The sequence below is a fragment of the Phocoena phocoena genome, chromosome 6, assembly GCF_963924675.1.
Source record: "Phocoena phocoena chromosome 6, mPhoPho1.1, whole genome shotgun sequence".
In the NCBI taxonomy this organism is placed as follows: domain Eukaryota; kingdom Metazoa; phylum Chordata; class Mammalia; order Artiodactyla; family Phocoenidae; genus Phocoena; species Phocoena phocoena.
The window spans coordinates 26282435-26301794 of NC_089224.1; positions in this window are offsets into that span (position 1 = coordinate 26282435).

Below are 19360 nucleotides of genomic sequence, written 5' to 3' on the forward strand. Positions count from 1 at the left end.
TCCTGCAATCCCACTCCTGGGCATATATCTAGAGTAAACCATAATTTAAAAATATACATGCACCTCAATGTTCATTGCATCACTATTTACACTAGCCATGACATAGAAGCAACCTAAATGTCCATCAACGGATGAATGGATAAAGAAGGTGTGATATATATATATATATATATATATATATATATATATATATATATATAACAATGGAATATTACTCAGCCATTAAAAAGGAATGAAATAATGCCATTTGCAGCAACATGGATGGACCTAGAGATTGTTATACTGAGAGCAGTAAGTCAGACAGAGAAAGACAAATATCATATGATATTGCTTATATGTGAAATCTAGAAAACGGGTACAAATGAACCTATTTACCAAAAAGGAATATAGTCACAGATGTAGAAAACAAACTTATGCTTACCAAGGGGGAAAGTGGGAGGAGGGATAAATTGGGAGATTGGGATTGACATACACACACTACTCTATATAAAATAGATAACTAATAAGAACCTACTGTATAGCACAGGGAAATCTACTCAATTCTCTGTAATGACCTCTATGGGAAAAGAATTTAACTGATTCATTTGGCTGTATAGCAGAAACTAACACAGCTTTGTAAATCAACTATTCTCCATTAAAAATTAATTTAAAAAAATTTAAAATAAATAATTAAAGGGGATTAGTACATTGACTAGATGGAAAATTTATTAGATGATATCTCACACAAGAAACTGAAGTAAATTCCAAATTTATTAAAGAATTAAATATGAACGAAACTGGGGAAGAAACAAAGGAAAATGTAGTTAATGTTTGATCTCAAGTTTGGTATGGAAAATACTTTTTAAGCATAAAAGCAAAAAAAGAACAGTAAAGGAAGAGATCGATTGATCTATGTAAAAATTAAGGAAGTCTCTACATTGAAAAAAGTTCAAAGAAGCTAATCGTCCAAAACAAACTGGGAAAAATAATTACAATATACCTGGCAAAGTGTTATTACATTTAGCATAAAAGACAAGACAATAACATCTCAATATAAAAAGTATCAATAGACATGAATGGGAAAGTTATTTTAAAATACAAGTAAATGGCCAAAAAATATTTTAAAAGGTCAATCTCAGTAAAAACAAGAAGTACACTTTTGTACCTATCAGAAAATTGCAAATCTTTGAAAATGATAATTTTTGGAGTAGGTTGGGGGCAGGAAAACAGACACATTTTTCTACGGCAGTAGAGTGGTACATGATACAATCTTTGTGGAGGGTCGTTGGTCATTGGGTCATGCATCAAAAGACTAATGGTTATACTACTTGCCCTTGTAATTCTATTTCTGTAATTTATCATTTAAAATGAGTAGAAATAAATATATCTATGTTTGGTGATGTTTGTTACAATGTTATTTAAAATAACAGACAGGAAACAAACAAAAATATACAAAAAAAAAACCAGTTTGGTCTATTCATAGGATACATTATAGCACATTCATTGAGCAGAACACTCTGCAGCCATAACACACAGATAACAAAATATGTACAATATTCAACATGAAAGCATGAATGGTATCCACACTGGAAATATTTGTTGAAAACATGATTTTAATATCTACTGCATATTCTACCTAGTATTTGCCAAATACTCATAGTGTGAAATCTGTACCTCAAAGTATTAACAATGTTACCATCAGAGAGTAGGGCTATGCATGTAAATTTCCTTTACTATATCTTTCTTCATTTTACAGAAATTTGACAGTGACAATACATTGCCTTAAAATCAGAAAAATAAGGAAATATCTGACTCTAGACAATTAAATAATCAGAAAGATGAATGATACTAGAGAAAGGTTGACTTGGGAGAAAATGACAAAAAAAGGTCTTAGATACCCTTTGGACCCCTGCATTTGATAGATGATGAATCTAAAGCATCAGGGGTGAGCCAGTCCTGAATCACATGGCCAATCAGTAAACATCCCAGCCCAGACCCCGTCAGAGGACACCCCTCTCAAAAATGTCTTTGTGGGCACATATGGTACTCAATGGCTTAACAAATGCAGTTTTACAAGAAATGCATGTGGTAAACTGCTAATTTTAGAATCTGATAGACCCTCTACCTTCTTCTTGAAAGCTTGGTGGCTTATTGTAAGGCAATTGAAGTACTAAGAACAAAAGCACACTTTACTGGAGCTATATACATTATTATTATACTCTAGGTGATACCTTTCAAACTCACTACATTATTTATAAGCTTGTTGGCTATTCACTTAATTTTTTTTATCCCCCAGAGGGCTTCACATAGTACTATCAACATAGTGGGTGTCCAATAGGGCCTTTTGCTTGTTGTTTTGCATTTCCTTTTGTTTTTGTTCTTTGTTTAAAAACCAGTTTTAATATTTATCATTTTAGTGTTAAAAAGTGAAATAGTAATAGAAACAAAAATAATATTCCCTGCCCCTCCCTCCCTATTGTTCCCTGCTCTTATGTAGACATAAGAAGTCATCAGAAGAAACTACATTCAACTTTAAGCTATTTCTTCTACCATTTACCTTCATGTTCCTAAATAATGCTCATGTGCAGTTATTTCCTAATTTACTTATTTTAGACATTATCTTCTGTGTTCCTGTTTTGATAGATGTAGAGGTGGCTCATGTGCACTTTTGCTTTCCCTTCTTCATGCCCTCAGTATAATTATACCACAGTTTTTATATTTAAATTATTATTTGTATCACATAGATACTGTTCACTGGAAAGCCTCTGGGGCAAGAGAAGTGGTAATCACATGACTGTTTATGAGAGGGGAACAGATCAGAGCAACAAACTCTCATCATATAGACTTCCAACCAGTCACCTTGTTTTAGCACCAGTGCTCTAAATAATTTGATGTCTCAGTTTTGATAATACTCAGGAGTTCTGCAAGGCAAGCAGCCGTGTCCCTGCCAGCTTATTCCTTTTTTTTTTTATTGAAGTATAGTTGGGTGTACAATATTATATAGGTTTTTGGTGTACAACATAATGATTCACAACTTTTAAAGTTTATAGTTATTATAAAATATTGGCTATATTCCCTGTGTTGTACAATATAAACTTGTAGCTTATTTTATACATAGTATTTTGTACCTCTTAATACTCTACCCCTCTCTTGTCACTTTCCCTTCCCTCTGCCCACTGATAACCACTAGTTTGTTCTCTGTATCTATGAGTCTGTTTCTTTTTTTTATATCCACTAGTTTCTTGTATTTAGATTCCATGTATAAGTGATATCATATAGTATTTGTCATTCTCTGTTAAACTTATTTCATTTAGCATAATACCCTCCAAGTCCACCCATGTTGTTGCAAATGGCAAAATTTCATTATTTTTATGGCTATGTTGTATTCCATTATATGTGTATATACCATGCCTTTTTTACAAAAATTTGAAATTGTAGTTGCTGTGCAATATTATATGTTATAGGTGCACAATATAGTGACTCACAATTTTTAAAAGTTATACTCCATTTATAGTTATAAAATGATGGCTATATTCCTCATGTTGTACGATATATTCTTGTAGCTTATTTTATACATAATAGTTTCTACCTCTTATTCCCTACTCCTATCTCCCCCCCTTCTCTCTCTCCATTTGTAACCACTAGTTTGTTCTCTATATCTGTGAGTCTGCTTCTTTCTTGTTTTATTCACTAGTTTTATGTATTTTTTAGAATCCTCATATAAGTGAGAGCATACAGTATTTACCTTTCTCTGTCTGACTTATTTCACTAGTATAATGCCCTCCAAGTTCATCCATGTTGCTGCAAATGGCAAAATTTCATTCTTTTTTATGGCTGAGTAGTATACCATTGTATATAAATACCACATCTTCTTTATCCATTCATCTGTTGATGGACACTTAGGTTGCTTCCATATCTTGGCTGTTGTAAATAATGCTGCTATGAACATTGGGGCACATCTTTTCAAATTAGTATTTTCATTTTATTTTTAGATCTATACCCAGGGGTGGAATTGCTGGGTCATATGGTATTTCTATTTTTTTGAGGAACCTCCATACTGTTTTCCATGATGGTTACAATTTACATTCCCACCAACTGTGTTAAGTTTCCCCGTTCTCCACATGCTTGCCAACATTTGTTATTTGTGGTCTTTTTGATGATAGCCATTCTGACAGGTGTGAGATGATATCTCATTGTGGTTTTGGTTTGCATTTCCATGATAATTAGAGACATTGAGCATCTTTTCATGTACCTATTAGCCATATGCATTTTTTCTTTGAGAAAATATCTATTCAGTTCTTCTGCCTATTTTTAGATTGGGAACTTTGTTTTTTTGATGTTGAGTTGTGTGAGCTGTTTATATATGTCAGATATTAACCCCTTATCAGTCATATCATGCAAAATCTTCTCATTCAGAAGGTTGTCCTTTCATTTCTTGATGGTTTCCTTTGCTGTGCAAAACCTTATAAATTTAATTAGGTCCCATTTGTTTATTTTTGTTTTTATTTCCTTTGCTTCAGGAGATAGATAAAAAAATATTGCTGCTATTTATGTCAAAATGTTCTGCCTAAGTTTTCCTCTAGGAGTTATATAGTATTAGGTCTTTAAACCATTTTGAGTTTATTTTTGCATATAGTGTTAGAGAATGTTCTAATTTCATTCTTTTATATGTAGCTGTCCAGTTTTCCTAACACCACTTATTGAAGAGACTGTCTTTTCTCCACTGTATATTCTTGCCTCGTTTGTCATAGATTAATTGACCATAAGTGCATGTGTTAATTTCTGGTCTCTGTCTCCTGTTCCATTGATCTATGTGTTTGTTCTTGTGCCAGTACCATACAGCTTTGATGACTGTAGCTTTGTAGTATAGTCTGAAGTCAGGGAGCATGATTCCTCCAGTTCTGTTCTTCTTTCTCAAGATTGTTTTGGCTATTCGGGGTCTTTTCTGTTTCCATATAAATTTTAAAACTATTTGTTTTAGTGTGTGAAAAATGCTATTGGTATTTTGATAAGGATTGCATTGAATCTGTAGATTACCTTGGATAGTATGTCATTTTAACTATATTGATTCATCCAATCCAAGAACATGGTATATCTTTCCATCTGTTTGTGTCAATTCAATTTCTTTCATCACTGCCTCAAGTTTTCCAAGTAGAGGTCTTTAGCATCCATAAGTAGGTTTATTCCTAGGTATTTATTCTTTTTTGAGGTGATGATAAACAGGATCGTTTCTTTAACTTATCTTTCTGATATTTTGTTGTTAGTGAATAGAAATTCACACAGATTTTTTGAGGAATAGAAATAATGCACAGATTTTTGTGTATTAATTTTGTATCCTGAAACTTTACTGAATTTGTTGATGAGTTCTAGAAGTTTTCTGGTGGTGTCTTTAAGACTTTCTATGTATAGTATCATGTCCTCTGCAAACAGTGACAGTTTTATCTCTTCCTTTCCAACGTGAGTTCCTTTTATTTCTTTTGCTTCTCTGATTGCTGTGGCTAGGACTTCCAAAATTCTTTTGAATAAAAATGATGAGTGGGCATCCTTGTCTTGTTCCTGATCTTAGAAGAAATGCTTTCAGCTTTTCACCATTGAGTATGATGTTAACTGTGGGTTTGTCATATATAACCTTTATTATGTTGAGGTATGTTCCCTCTATGCCCACTGTGTTTTATCATAAATGGATGTTGAATTTCATCAAAAGCTTTTTCTACATCTATTGAGATGATCACATGGTTTTCAGTCTTCAATTTTTTAATGTGGTGTATCACATTGATTGATTTGAATATATTGAAAAATCCTTGCATCCCTGGGATAAATCCCACTTGATCATGGTGTATGATCCTTTTAACGTACTGTTGGAGTTAGTTTGTTAGTATTTTGTTGAGGATTTTGCATGTATGTTCATCAGTGATATTGGCCTGTAATTTTTTGTGTGATATTGTTGTCTGGTTTTGATATCAGGGTGATAATAACCTCATAGAATGAGTTTGGAAGTGTTCCTTCCTCTACTATTTCTTGGAATAGTTTCAGAAGTATAGGTGTTAATTCTTCTCTAAATGTTTGGTAGAATTCACCTGTGAAGCCATCTGGTCTTAGGCTTTTGTTTGTTGGGAGTTTTAAATTACTGATTCAAACTTATTACTGGTAATTTGTCTGTTCATATTCTCTATTTCTTCCTGGTTCAGCCTTGGGAGATTGTATATTTTCAGTCATTTGTCCATTTTTTCTAGGTTGTCCATTTTATTGGCTTATAGTTGCTCATAATAGTCTCTTATGATCTTTTGTATTTCTGTGGTGTTGGTTGTAACTTCTTTTACATTTCTGATTTTATTTATTTCAGCTGACTCCCCCCCTTTTTTTTTTTTGTGGTAGGTGGACCTCTCACTGTGTGGCCTCTCCCATTGCGGAGCACAGGCTCCAGACCCTCAGGCTCAGCGGCCATGGCTCACAGGCCTAGCCACTCCGTGGCATGTGGGATCTTCCCAGACCGGGGCACAAACCCGTGTCCCCTGCATTGGCAGGTGGACTCTCAACAACTATACCACCAGGGAAGCCCTCCCTTTTTTTCTTGATGAGTCTGGGTAAAAGTTGTCAATTTTGTTTATCTTTTCAAATAACCAGCTTTTAGTTTCATTGATATTTTCTATTTGTTTGTTTGGTTTGGTTTGGGTTTTTGTCTCTATTTCATGTATTTCTACTCTGATCTTTATGATTTCTTTCCTTCTACTAACTTTGGGTTTTATCTCTTCTTCTTTCTCTAGTTCCTTTAGGTGTAAGGTTAGGTTGTGTATTTGAGATTTTTCTTGTTTCCTGAGATAAGGTTGTATTGCTATAAACTTCACTCTTAGAACAGCTGTAACTGAATCCCATAGGTTTTGGATCATTGTGGTTTTGTTTCCATTTGTCTCTAGGTATTTTTTATTTCCTACTAGAGTTTTTCAGTGATCCACTTGTTGTTTAGTAGCCTATTGTTTAGACTCCACATGTTTGTGTTTTTTGCAGTTTTTTTCTTATAGCTGATTTCTAGTCTCATAGTGTTGTGGTCAGAAAAGATGCTTGATATGAACTTAATTTTTAAAATTTACTGAGGCTTTTATTTGTGGCCTAGAATGTGATCTATCCTGGAGAATGTTCCATGTGCACTGGAAAATAATGTGAATTCTGCTGCTTTCAGATGGAACACTCTATATGTATTAATTAAGTCCATTCAGTCTAACGTGTCATTTCAGGCCAGTACCACATCTTTATCCATTCATCTGTTGATGGACACTTTGGATGGTCCCATATCTTGGCAATTGTAAAAAAATGCTGCTATAAACATTGGGGTGCATGTATCTTTTTGAATTAGTGTTTTCATTTTTTTTCATATACATAACAAGGAATGGAATTGCTGGGTCATATGGTAGTTCTATTTTTAGTTTTTTGAGGAACCTCCATACTGTTTTCCACAGTGGCTACAACAATTTACATTCCCACCAACAGTGTACAAGGATTCCTTTTTCTCTACATTCTCACCAACATTTGTTATGTGTGGTCTTTTGATGTTAGCCATTCTGACAGGTGTGCAGTGATATCTCATTGTGTTTTTGACTTGAGTTTCTCTGGTGATTAACAATGTTGAATATCTTTTCATGTGTCTGTTGGCCATCTGCATTTCTTCTTTGGAAAAATGTCTATTTAGGTCTTCTGCCCATTTTTTTTTTTTTTTTTTTTTTTTTTTTTTTTTTTTTGCGGTACGCGGGCCTCTCACTGTTGTGGCCTCTCCCGTTGCGGAGCACAGGCTCCGGACGCGCAGGCTCAGCGGCCATGGCTCACGGGCCCAGCCGCTCTGCAGCATGTGGGATCTTCCCGGACCGGGGCACGAACCGGTGTCCCCTGCATCAGCAGGCGGACTCTCAACCACTGCACCACCAGGGAAGCCCTTCTGCCCATTTTTAAATCAGTGGGGTTTTTTTTTCTGTTTTTTGATGTTGAGTTGTATAAGATGTATATTTTGGAAATTCATCCCTTGTCAGTATCATCATTAGCAAATATTTTTCCCCTTCAATAGGTTGTCTTTTCGTTTTTTCAATGGTTTCCTTTGTTATGCAAAAGCTTTTAAGTTTAATTAGGTTCCATTTGTTTATTTTTGTTTTTATTTCCTTTGCTGTAGGAGATAGATCCAAAAAGATATTGTTATGATTTTTGTCAAAGAGTGTTGTGCCTATTTTGTTTGTTTGTTTGTTTTTATTTCTTTTTTTTTTATTGGAGTATAGTTGCTTTACAGTGTTGTGTTAGTTTCCACTGTACAGCATAGTGAATCAGCTATATGTATACATATATCCCTCTTTTTTGGATTTCCTTTCCATTTAGGTCACCACATATGCTATACAGTCGGTTCTCATTAGTTATCTATTTTATACATAGTAGTGTATATATGTCAATCCCACTGTCCCAATCCATCCCACCTCCCACTTCCCCCTTAGTATCCATACATTTGTTCTCTACTTCTGTGTCCCTATTTCTACTTTGCAAATAAGTTCATCTATACCATTTTCCTAGATTCCACATATATGTGTTAATATACGATATTTGTTTTTCCCTTTCTGACTTACTTCACTCTGTATGACAGTCTCTAGGTCCATCCACGTCTCTGTAAATGGCACAGTTTTGTTCCTTTTTATGGCTAAGTAATATTCCATTGTATATATGTATCACATCTTCTTTATCCATTCCTCTGTTGATGGACATTTAGTTTGCTTCCATGTCCTGGCTATTGTAAATAGTGCTGCAATGAACATTGGGGTGCATGTGTCTTCTTAAATTATTATTTTCTCTGGGTATATGCCCAGGAGTGAGATTCCTGGGTTATCTTGTAGTCCTATTTTTAGTTTATTGAGGAAATCCCATACTGTTTTCCACACTGTTTCCATATTGTTTTCTAATTTCCCTCTTAGAGCTGTTTTTGATGCATCTCATAAGATTTGATATGTTGTGTTTTCATTTTCATTTGTTTCAAGATATTTTTGATTCCTTTTTTGACCCATTGCTTGTTCTGGAGCATGTTGCTTAATCTTCACATATTTGAGAATTTTCCCATTTTCCTCTTGTTACTGGTTTCTAGTTCCATACCATTGTGGTTAGAAAAGATTATTGTTGTCATTTCAATCTTCTTAAATATGTTGATACTTGTCTTATAGCTTATCATTTGCTCTATCCTTGAAAATGTTCTGAATGCACTTGGGGAAAATGTGTATTCAGCTTCTGTTGGATGAAATGTTCTGTATATGTCTGTTAGGTTCTTTTAGTTTAAGGTATAGTTCAAGTCCGGTTCTTTAATGATTTTCTGTCTGAATGATATATCCATAGTTGAAAGTGGGGGTATTGAAGTCCCTTAGTATTACTGCATTGTTGTCTATTTCTCCCTCCAGATCTGATAATATTTGCTTTGCTTTATATATTTAGGTGTTCTGATATTGGGTGAATAAATATTTTTAATTGTTACATCCTCTTGATGAATTGACATCTTTCTCATCATATAGTGACCATTTGGTCTCTTGTTACAGTTGTTGGCTTAAAGTTTATTTTATCTGATACAAATATAACTACACCTGCTCTCTTTTTGTTTCTATTTACATGAAATATTTTTTTACCTCCCTTTGCTGTCAGTTTACACATGTCCTTAAAGCTGAAGTGAATCCCTTTAAGCAGCGTGAGTTTGGATCTTATTTTTTGTTTGCTTGCTTTTAAATCTATTTAGATATTCTATGTTTTTTGGTTGGAGAATTTTGTCCATTTACATTTATGTAATTATTTATAGGTATGGATATACTGTTTCCATTTTCTTAATTGTTTTCATGGTGCTTTGTAATTCCTTTGTTCCTTTCTTCTCGTGTTCTACTCCTTTTTGGTTTGATAATTTTCTGTAGTGTTATGCTTAGATTCCTTTCCATTTATCATTTCTGTATTTTCTATAGGTTTTTGATTTGTGGTTACCTTGAGGCTTACATAAAAGTTCCTCTAGTCTAATTTGTTAAAAACTAAAAGTTGAATGCATACAAAAGCTTTACATTTTTATCCTCCCTCATTTTATGTTTGGATGTCATAATTTACATTTTTAATATTGTATGTTCATAAACAAACATTATTATAACATTGTTATAGCTATGGTTATTTTTAATACTTTTGTCTTTTAACTTTTATACTAGAGTTAGAAATGATTTACATATCAACATTATAATATTAGAGATATGAATTTAACTCTATATTTACCTTTACCAGTGAGTTTTATACTTTCATATGTTGTCATGTTACTAATTAGTATTCTTCCATTTCAACTTGAAGAACTCCCTTTAACACTTTTTATAAAGGATTTCTAGTGGTGATGAACTGTTTCAGCTTTTGTTTGTCTGGGAAACTTTTATACCTTTTGTCTGTTTTTTTTTTGTGTGTGTGTGTGTGTGTGTGTGTGTGTGTGTATTTCTTTTTGCACTCTGAGTATATTAACTCACTCACTCTGGCCTTCAAGATATTAGCTGGAAAATCCACTGATAGTTTCATGGGGGTTGACTTGCATGTAACAATTTGCTTTTCTCTACTGCTTTTAAGATTCTCTCTTTACCTTTAACTTTAGACAATTTAATTGTAATGTGTCTTGACGTGGATCTCTTTGGAGTCATCATTTTTGGTTGTTTTGGGGCTTCCTGGATCTGGATGTCTGCTTCCTTCCCCTGGTTTGGAAAGGTTTCAGGCTTTCTTTCCTTCTTCTTCTTTTTTTTTTTTTTGAGTCACTAAGTTTCTTTAAATTTTTATTGGAGTATAGTTACTTTACATGTTGTGTTAGTTTCTAGTGTACAGCAAAGTGAATCAGCTATACAGATAAATGTATCCTCTCTTATTTGGATTTCCTTCATATTTAGGTCACCACAGAGCACTGAGTAGAGTTCCCTGTGCTATACAGAGTGTTCTCTTTTATTGTCTATTTTATACATAGTATCAATGGTGTTTATATGTCAATCCCAAGCTCCCAATTCATCCCACTCCCTCTTTCTCCCTTGGTATCCATACATTTATTCTCTATGTCTGTGTCTCTATTTCTGCTTTGTAAATAATATCGCCTATACCGATTTTTTCAGATTCCACATATATGAATTAATACAGGATTTATTTTTCTCTTTCTGATTTACTTCACTCTGTATGAGCCTCTAGGTCCATCCACGTCTCTACAAATGACCCATTTCATTCCTTTTTATGGCTGAGTAATATTCCATTGTATATATGTAACACGTCTTCTTTATCCATTCATCTGTCAGTGGACATTTAGGTTGTTTCTATGTCCTGGCTACTGCAAATAGTGCTGCAATGAACATTGCGGTATATGTTTCTTTTTGAATTATGGTTTCTTCTGGGTATATGCCCAGTAGTGGGATTGCTGCATCACATGGTAGTTCTATTTTCAGTTATTTAAGGAACCTCCATACTGTTCTCCATAGTGGCTGTATCAATTTACATCCCCACCAACAGTGCAAGAGGGTTCCCTTTTCTCCACACCCTCTCTAATATTTATTGTTTGTAGATTTTGTGATGATGGCCATTCTGACCTGTGTGAGGTGATACCTCATTGTAGTTTTGATTTGCATTTCTCTAATAATTAGTAATTTTGAGCATCTTTTCATGTGTCTCTTGGCCATCTGTATGTCTTCTTTGGAGAAATGTCTATTTAGATCTTCCACCCATTTTTAAAAATAAGTTTATATACTTTATTTATTTACTTTGGGCTGCATTGGGTTTTCGCTGCTGTGTGCAGGCTTCCTCTAGTTGTAGCGAGCAGGGACTACTCTTTGTTGCAGTGTGTAGGCTTCTTATTGCAGTGGCTTCTCTTGTTGCAGAGCACAGGCTCTAGGCATGTGGGCTTCAGTATTTGTGGCACGTGGACTCAGTATTTGTGGCTCACTGTCTCTGGAGCGCAGGCTCTGTAGTTCTGGTAAACAGGCTTAGTTGGTCCGTGACATGTGGGATCTTCCCAGACCAGTGCATGGGACAACCCATGTCCCCTGCAATGGCAGGTGGATTCTTAACCACTGAGATACCAGGGAAGCCACTGTCCATTTTTTGATTGGGTTTTTTGTTGTTTTGATATTGAGCTGCATGAGCTGTTCGTATATTTTGGAGATTAATCCTTTGTCAGTTGCTCCATTTACAAATATTTTCTCCCATTCTGGGTGTTGTCTTTTTGTCTTGTTTATGGTTTCCTTTGTTGTACAAAAGATTTTAATTTTAATTATGTTGCATTGGTTTATTTTTATTCTCATTACTTTAGGAGGTGCATCATGAAAGATCTTGCTGTGATTTATGTCAAAGACTGTTTTTCCTATGTCTTCCTCTAAGAGATTCATAGTATCCAGCCTTACATTTATGTCTTTAATCCATTCTGAGTTTATTTTTGCATATGGTGTTAGGGAGTGTTCTAATTTCATTCTTTTACACGTAGCTGTCCAGTTTTCCAGGCACCATTTATTGAAGAGACAGTTTTTTCTCCATTGTATATTCTGGCCTCTTTTGTCATAGATTAGGTGATCATAGATATGTGGGTTTATTTCTGAGCTTTCTATCCTGTACCATTGATCTATATTTCTGTTTTTCTGCCAGGACCATACTGTCTTTTTTTTTTTTTTTTAACATCTTTATTGGAGTATAATTGCTTTAAAATGTTGTGTTAGTTTCTGCTGTATAACAAAGTGAATCAAATATACGTATACATATATTCCCATATCCCCTCCCTCTTGCATCTCCCTTCCACCCTCCCTATCGCACCTCTCTAAGTGGTCACAAAACACCAAGCTGATCTCCCCGTGCTATGCAGCTGCTAACCACTAGCTATCTATTTTACATCTGGTAGTGTACATATGTCAATGCAACTCTCTCTCTTCGTCCCATCTTATACTTCCCCCTCCCTGTATCCTCAAGCCTATTCTCTACGTCTGCGTTTTTATTCCTGTTGTTGCCCTATGTTCATCAGAACCTTTTTTTTTTTTTTTTTTAGATTCCATATATATGTGTTACTATACGGTATTTGTTTTTCTCTTTCTGACTTACTTCACTCTGTATGACAGACTCTAAGTCCATCCACCTCACTACAAATAACTCAGTTTTGTTTGTTTTTATGGCTAGTATTCCACTGTATATATGTGTCACATTTTTTTCCATTCATCTGTCAATGGACACTTAGGTTGCTTCCATGTCCCAGCTATTGTAAATAGTGCTCCAATAAATATTGTGGTACTTCTCTCTTTTTGAATTATGGTTTTCTCTGGGTATATGCCAAGTAGTGGGATTGCTGGGTCATATGGTACTTCTAGTTTTAGTGTTTTAAGGAACATCCATACTGTTCTCCATAGTGGCTGTATCAATTTACATTCACACCAACAGTGCAAGAGGGTTCCCTTTTCTCCATACCCTCTCCAGCATTTATTGTTTCTAGATTTTTTGGTGATGGCCATTCTGACTAGTGTGAGGTGATACCTCATTGTAGTTTTGATTTGCATTTCTTTAATGATTAGTGATGTTGAGCATTCTTTCATGTGTTTGTTGGCAATCTGTATACCTTCTTTGGAGAAATGTCTATTTAGGTCTTCTGCCCATTTTTGGATTGGGTTGTTTGTTTTCTTGTTATTGAGTTGCATGCACTGCTTATAAATCTTGGAGATTAGTCCTTTGTCAGTTGCTTCATTTGGAAATATTTTCTCCCATTCTGAGGGTTGTCTTTTCATCTTGTTTATGGTTTCCTTTGCTGTGCAAAAGCTTTGAAGTTTCATTAAGTCCCATTTGTTTATTTTTGTTTCTATTTCCATTTCTCTAGGAGGTGGCTCAAAAAGGATCTTGCTGTGATTTATGTCAAAGAGTGCTCTGCCTATGTTTTCCTCTAAAGGTTTTGTAGTGTCTGGCCTTACACTTAGGTCTTTAACCCATTTTGAGCTTATTTTTGTGCATGGTGTTAGGGAGTGTTCTAATTTCATTCTTTTACATGTAGCTGTCCAGTTTTCCCAGCACCACTTATTGAAGAGGCTGTCTTTTCTCCATTATATATTCTTGCCTCCTTTATCAAAGATAAGGTGACCATATGTACGTGGGTTTATCTCTGGGCTTTCTATCCTGTTCCTTTGATCTATATTTCTATCTTGGTGCCTGTACCATATTATCTTGATTACTGTAGCTTTGTAGTGTAGTCTGAAGTCAGGGAGCTTGAATCCTCCAGCTCCGTTTTCTTTCTCAAGATTGCTTTGGCTATTCGGGGTCTTTTGTGTTTCCCCACATAATGTAAAATTTTTGGTTCTAATTCAGTGAAAAATGTCATTGGTAATTTGATAGGGATTGCATAGAATCTGTAGGTTGCTTTGGGTAGTATAGTCATTTTCACAATGTTGATTCTTCCAATCCAAGAACATGGTATATCTCTCCATCTATTTTGTGTCATCTTTAATTTCTTTCATCAGTGTTTTATAGTTCTCTGCATACAGATCTTTTGTCTCTTTAGGTAGGTTAATCCCTACGTATTTTATTCTTTTTGTTATAGTGGTAAATGGGATTGTTTTCTTAATTTCTCTCTCTGATCTTTTGTTGTTAGTGTATAGGAATGCAAGAGATTTCTGTGCATTAATTTTGTATCCTGCAACTTTACCAAATTCATTGATTAGCTCTAGTACTTTTCTGGTGGTATCTTTAGGATTTTCTATGTATAGTGTCATGTCATCTGCAAATAGTGACACTTTTACTTCTTCATTAACAATTTGGATTCCTTTCTTTTGTTTTTCTTATTTCTCTGATTGCTGTGGCTAGGACTACCAAAACTATGTTGAATAATATTGGTGAGAGTGGATACCCTTGTTTTGTCCCTGGTTTTAGAGGAAATGCTTTCAGTTTTTCACCATTGAGTGTGATGTTTGCTGTGGGTTTGTCATATATGGCCATCATTATGTTGAGGTAGGTTCCCTCTATTCTCATTTTCCAGAGAGTTTTTATTATAAACCAGTGTTGAATTTTATCCAAAGCTTTTTCTGCATCCATTGAGATGATCATATGGCTTTTATTCTTTGTTAATATGGTGTATCACATTGGTTGATTTGCATATATTGAAAAATCCTTGCATCGCTGGAATAAATCCCACATGATCATACTGTATGATCTTTTTAAGGTGTTGTTGGATTCTGTTTGGTAGTATTTTGTTGAGGATTTTTGCATCTATGTTCATCAGTGATATTGGCCTGTAAGTTTCTTTTTTTGTGATATCTTCGTCTGGTTTTTGTATCAGGGTGATGGTGGCCTCATACAATGAGTTTGGGATTGTTCCATCCCTGCAACTTTTTGGAAGACTTTGAAAAGGGTAAGTGTTAGCTCTTCTCTAAATATTTGATAGAATTTATCTGTGAAGCTGTCTGATCTTGGACTTTTGTTTGTTAGAAGATTTTTAATCACAGTTTCAATTTCAGTACTTTCTATTGGTCTGTTTATATTTTCTATTTCTTCATGGTTTAGTCTTGGAAGATTGTACCTTTCTAAGAATTTGTCCATTTCTTCCAGGTTGTCCATTTTATTGGCATATAGTTGCTTGTAGTTGTCTTTTATGATCCTGTGTATTTCAGTGGTTACATTGTAACTTCTTTTTCATTCCTAATTTTATTGATTTGAGTCCTCCCTTTTTTTTCTTTGTGAGTCTGCCTAAAGGTTTATCAATTTGTTTGTCTTCTCAAAGAAACAGGTTTTAGTTTTATTGTTCTTTGCTCTTGTATTCTTCACTTCCATTTCATTTATTTCTTCCCTGATCTTTATGATTTCTTTCCTCTACTAATTGTGGGTCTTCTTTGTTCTTTTTCCTCTAGTTGCTTTAAGTGTAAGGTTAGATTTTTTATTTGAGATTTTTCTTGTTTCTTGAGTAATAATGTACGGCTATAAACTTCCCTCTTAGAACTCCTTTTGCTGTGTCCCATAAGTTTTGAATCATCGTGTGTTCATTGTCATTTGTTTCTATGTATTTTTTTGATTTCCTCTTTGATTTCTTCAGTGATCTCTTGGTTATTTAGTAGCATACTGTTTAGCCTCCATGTGTTTCTGCTTTTACAGTTTTTTCCTGTAATTGATTTCTAACCTCTTGACATTGTGGTCAGAAAAGATTCTTGATATGATTTCAATTTTCTTAAATTTTCCAAGGCTTGATTTGTTGCTCAAAATGTGATCTATCTTGCAGAATGTTTCAAGTGCACTTGAGAAGAAAGTGTATTCTGCCACTTTCAGGTGGAATGTTGTATAAATATCAATTAAATCAATCTGGTCTATTGTGTCATTTAAAGCTTGTGTTTCCTTATTTATTTTCTGTGTGGATGATCTCTCCATTGGTATAAGTGGGTTGTTAAAGTCCCCTAGTTTTATTGTGTCACTGTCAATTTCCCCTCTTTTGGCTGTTAGCATTTGCCTTATGTATTAAGGTGCTTGTATGTTTGGTGCATAAATATTTACAATTGTCATATCTTCTTGGATTGATCCCTGGATCATAATGTATTGTCCTTCCTTATCCCTTGTAGCAGTCTTTATTTTAAAATCTATTTTTTTCTGATATGAGTATTGCTACTCAGGCTTTATTTTGATTTCTATTTGCATGGAATCTTTTTCCATCCCCTCACTTTCAGTTTGTATGTGTCCCTAGGTCTGAAGTGGGTCTCTTGTACACAGCATATATATGGGTCTTGTGCTCATATCCATTCAGCCAGTCTTGTCTTTTGGTTGGAGCATTTAATCCCTTTACATTCAAGGTAATTATCGATATAATAGTATGCTCCCATTGCCACTCTCATAAGTGTTTTGGGTTTGTTTTTGTGAGGTTTTTTCTTCTCTTGTGTTTCCCACCTAAATAAGTTCCTTTAGCATTTTGTTGTAAAGCTGATTTGGTGGTGCTGAATTCTCTTAGCTTTTGCTCTCTGTTAAGCTTTCGATTTCTGCATCAAATCTGAATGAGATCCTTGCTGGTTACCCTTGGTTCTAGGTTTTTCCCTTTCATCACTTTAAATATATCCTGCCACTCCTTTCTGGCCTGCAGAGTTTCTGCTGAAAAAGCACCTGATATCCTTATGGGGATTCCCTTGTATGTTATTTGTTGTTTTTCCCTTTCTGCCTTTAATACTTTTTCTTTGAATTTAATTTTTGTTAGTTTGATTAATATGTGTCTCAGCATGTTTCTCCTTGGGTTTATCCGGTATGGAACTCTCTGTTCTTCCTGGATTTTGGTGGCTATTTCCTTTCCCATGTTAGGGAAGTTTTTGACTATCATCTCTTCAAATATTTTGTCAGAGCCTTTATCTCTTTCTTCTTCTTCTGGGACCCCTATAATTCAAATGTTGGCGTGTTTAACTTTGTTCCAGAATTCTCTGAGACTGTCCTCATTTCTTTTCATTCTTTTTTCTTTATTCTGCTCCTTAGCAGTTATTTCCACCATTCTATCTTGCAGCTCACTTATTCATTCTTCTGCTTCAGTTATTCTGCTATTGATTCCTTCTAGTGTATTTTTCCTTTCAGTTATTTTGTTGCTCATCACTCTTTGTTTGTTCTTTAGTTCTTCTATGTCCTTGTTAAACATTTCTTGTGTCTTTCTCTATCCATGCTTCAATTCTATTTCTGAGATTTTTAGATCATCTTTACTATCATTACTCTGAATTCTTTTTCAGGTAAGTTGCCTGTTTCCTGTTCATTTATTTGGTCTTGTAGGTTTTTATCTTGCTCCTTTGTCTGTACCGTATTATTTTGTTATCTCATTTTTTTCAATGTGTGGGCCTGTGTTCCTGTCTTGCTGGTTGTTTGACCTGAGGCATCCAGCACTGGAGTTTGCAGGCAGTTGGGTGGAGCCATGTCCTGGTGCCACAATGAGGACCTCCAGGAGGGCTCACACTGATTAATATTCCCTGAAGTCTGAGGTTCTCTGTTAGTCCAGCACTTTGGACTAGGTGCATCCACCACAGGAGCTCAGGCCTGACCCCTGGCCTGGGAATCATGACCCTGCAAATCACACGGCACAGCAAAAGAAAAAAAAAGGCAACAAACAAAAATGAGTAGAACAATAACAAAGAATTTTAAAAAATAAAAGTAAAAAATATATTAGAAAAAATAAAACAACAACAACAAAGCAAAACAGAACCACGAGAGCAAAAAAAAAAAAGCAAGAACAGGTCTTTGTCAAGGGAGGGGGAGGCTTTGGCTCAAGACCCACATGGCTGGAAAAGGTATTGTGGGGGTGGGGTTTAGGCTCAGCACCCACCCATGTGGCCAGAAAAGGTCTTGCTATCATCATTTATTTTTTGACAAATATGCCAAGAATACACATGGGCAAATGATAGCCTCTTTAACAAATGGTGCTGGGAAAACTGGATATCTACATGCAAAAGAATTAAATTGGACCCCTGTCTTACACCATACACAAAAATTAACTCAAAATGGATTAAAAACTTGCATTTAAGACCTGAAACCATGAATTTCTTAGTTTATAAGGAATGAGCTCCTTGGCATTGGTCTTGGCAATGAGTTTTTGGATTTGACACCAAAAGCACAGGCAATGAAAGCAAAAATAACAAGTGGGAAATGTCAAACTAAAAAGCTTTTGTACAGCAAAGGAAACCATCAACAAAGTTAAAAGGCAACCTATGGAATGAGAGATAATACTTGCAAACCACATATCCAATAAAAGGTTAATGTCCAAAGTATATAAGAAACTCATACAACTCAATAACATAAATAAATAAACGAGTGAATAATCAGATTTTAAAATGTGCAAAGACAAGAAAGACATTTTTCCAAAGAAGACATACAAAGTGGCCAATAGGTACATGAAAATGTGCTCACCAACACTAATCATCAGGGAAATGCAAATCAAAAACACAATGAGATATCATCTCACAACTGGTAGGATGTCTAACATTATTAAATAGACAGGAGATAAAGTCTGGTGAGGATGCCAGGAAAAGAGAACACTTGTCCACTGTTGGTGGGAATATAAACTGGTACAGTCACTATGGAAAACTGTATAAAATTTCCTCAAGAAATGAAAATTAGACCTACCGTATTTTCCAGCAATCCCACTTCTAGATAAATATGTAAAGGAAATAAGCCCACTATCTTGAAAAGATATCAGTACTCCCATGTTTACTGCAGCATTATTCGTAATAGTCAAGGTACGGAAACAAAAGTCCATTAATGGATGAATGCACAAAGAAAATATCTGATACGTGTGTGTGTGTGTGTGTGTGTGTGTGTATAAAACAATGGAATATTATTCAGCCTTATAAAAGAAGAAACTCCTGCTATTTGCAACAACATGTGTGATAGTGGAGGGCATTATACTAAGTGAAATAAGCCAGACAGC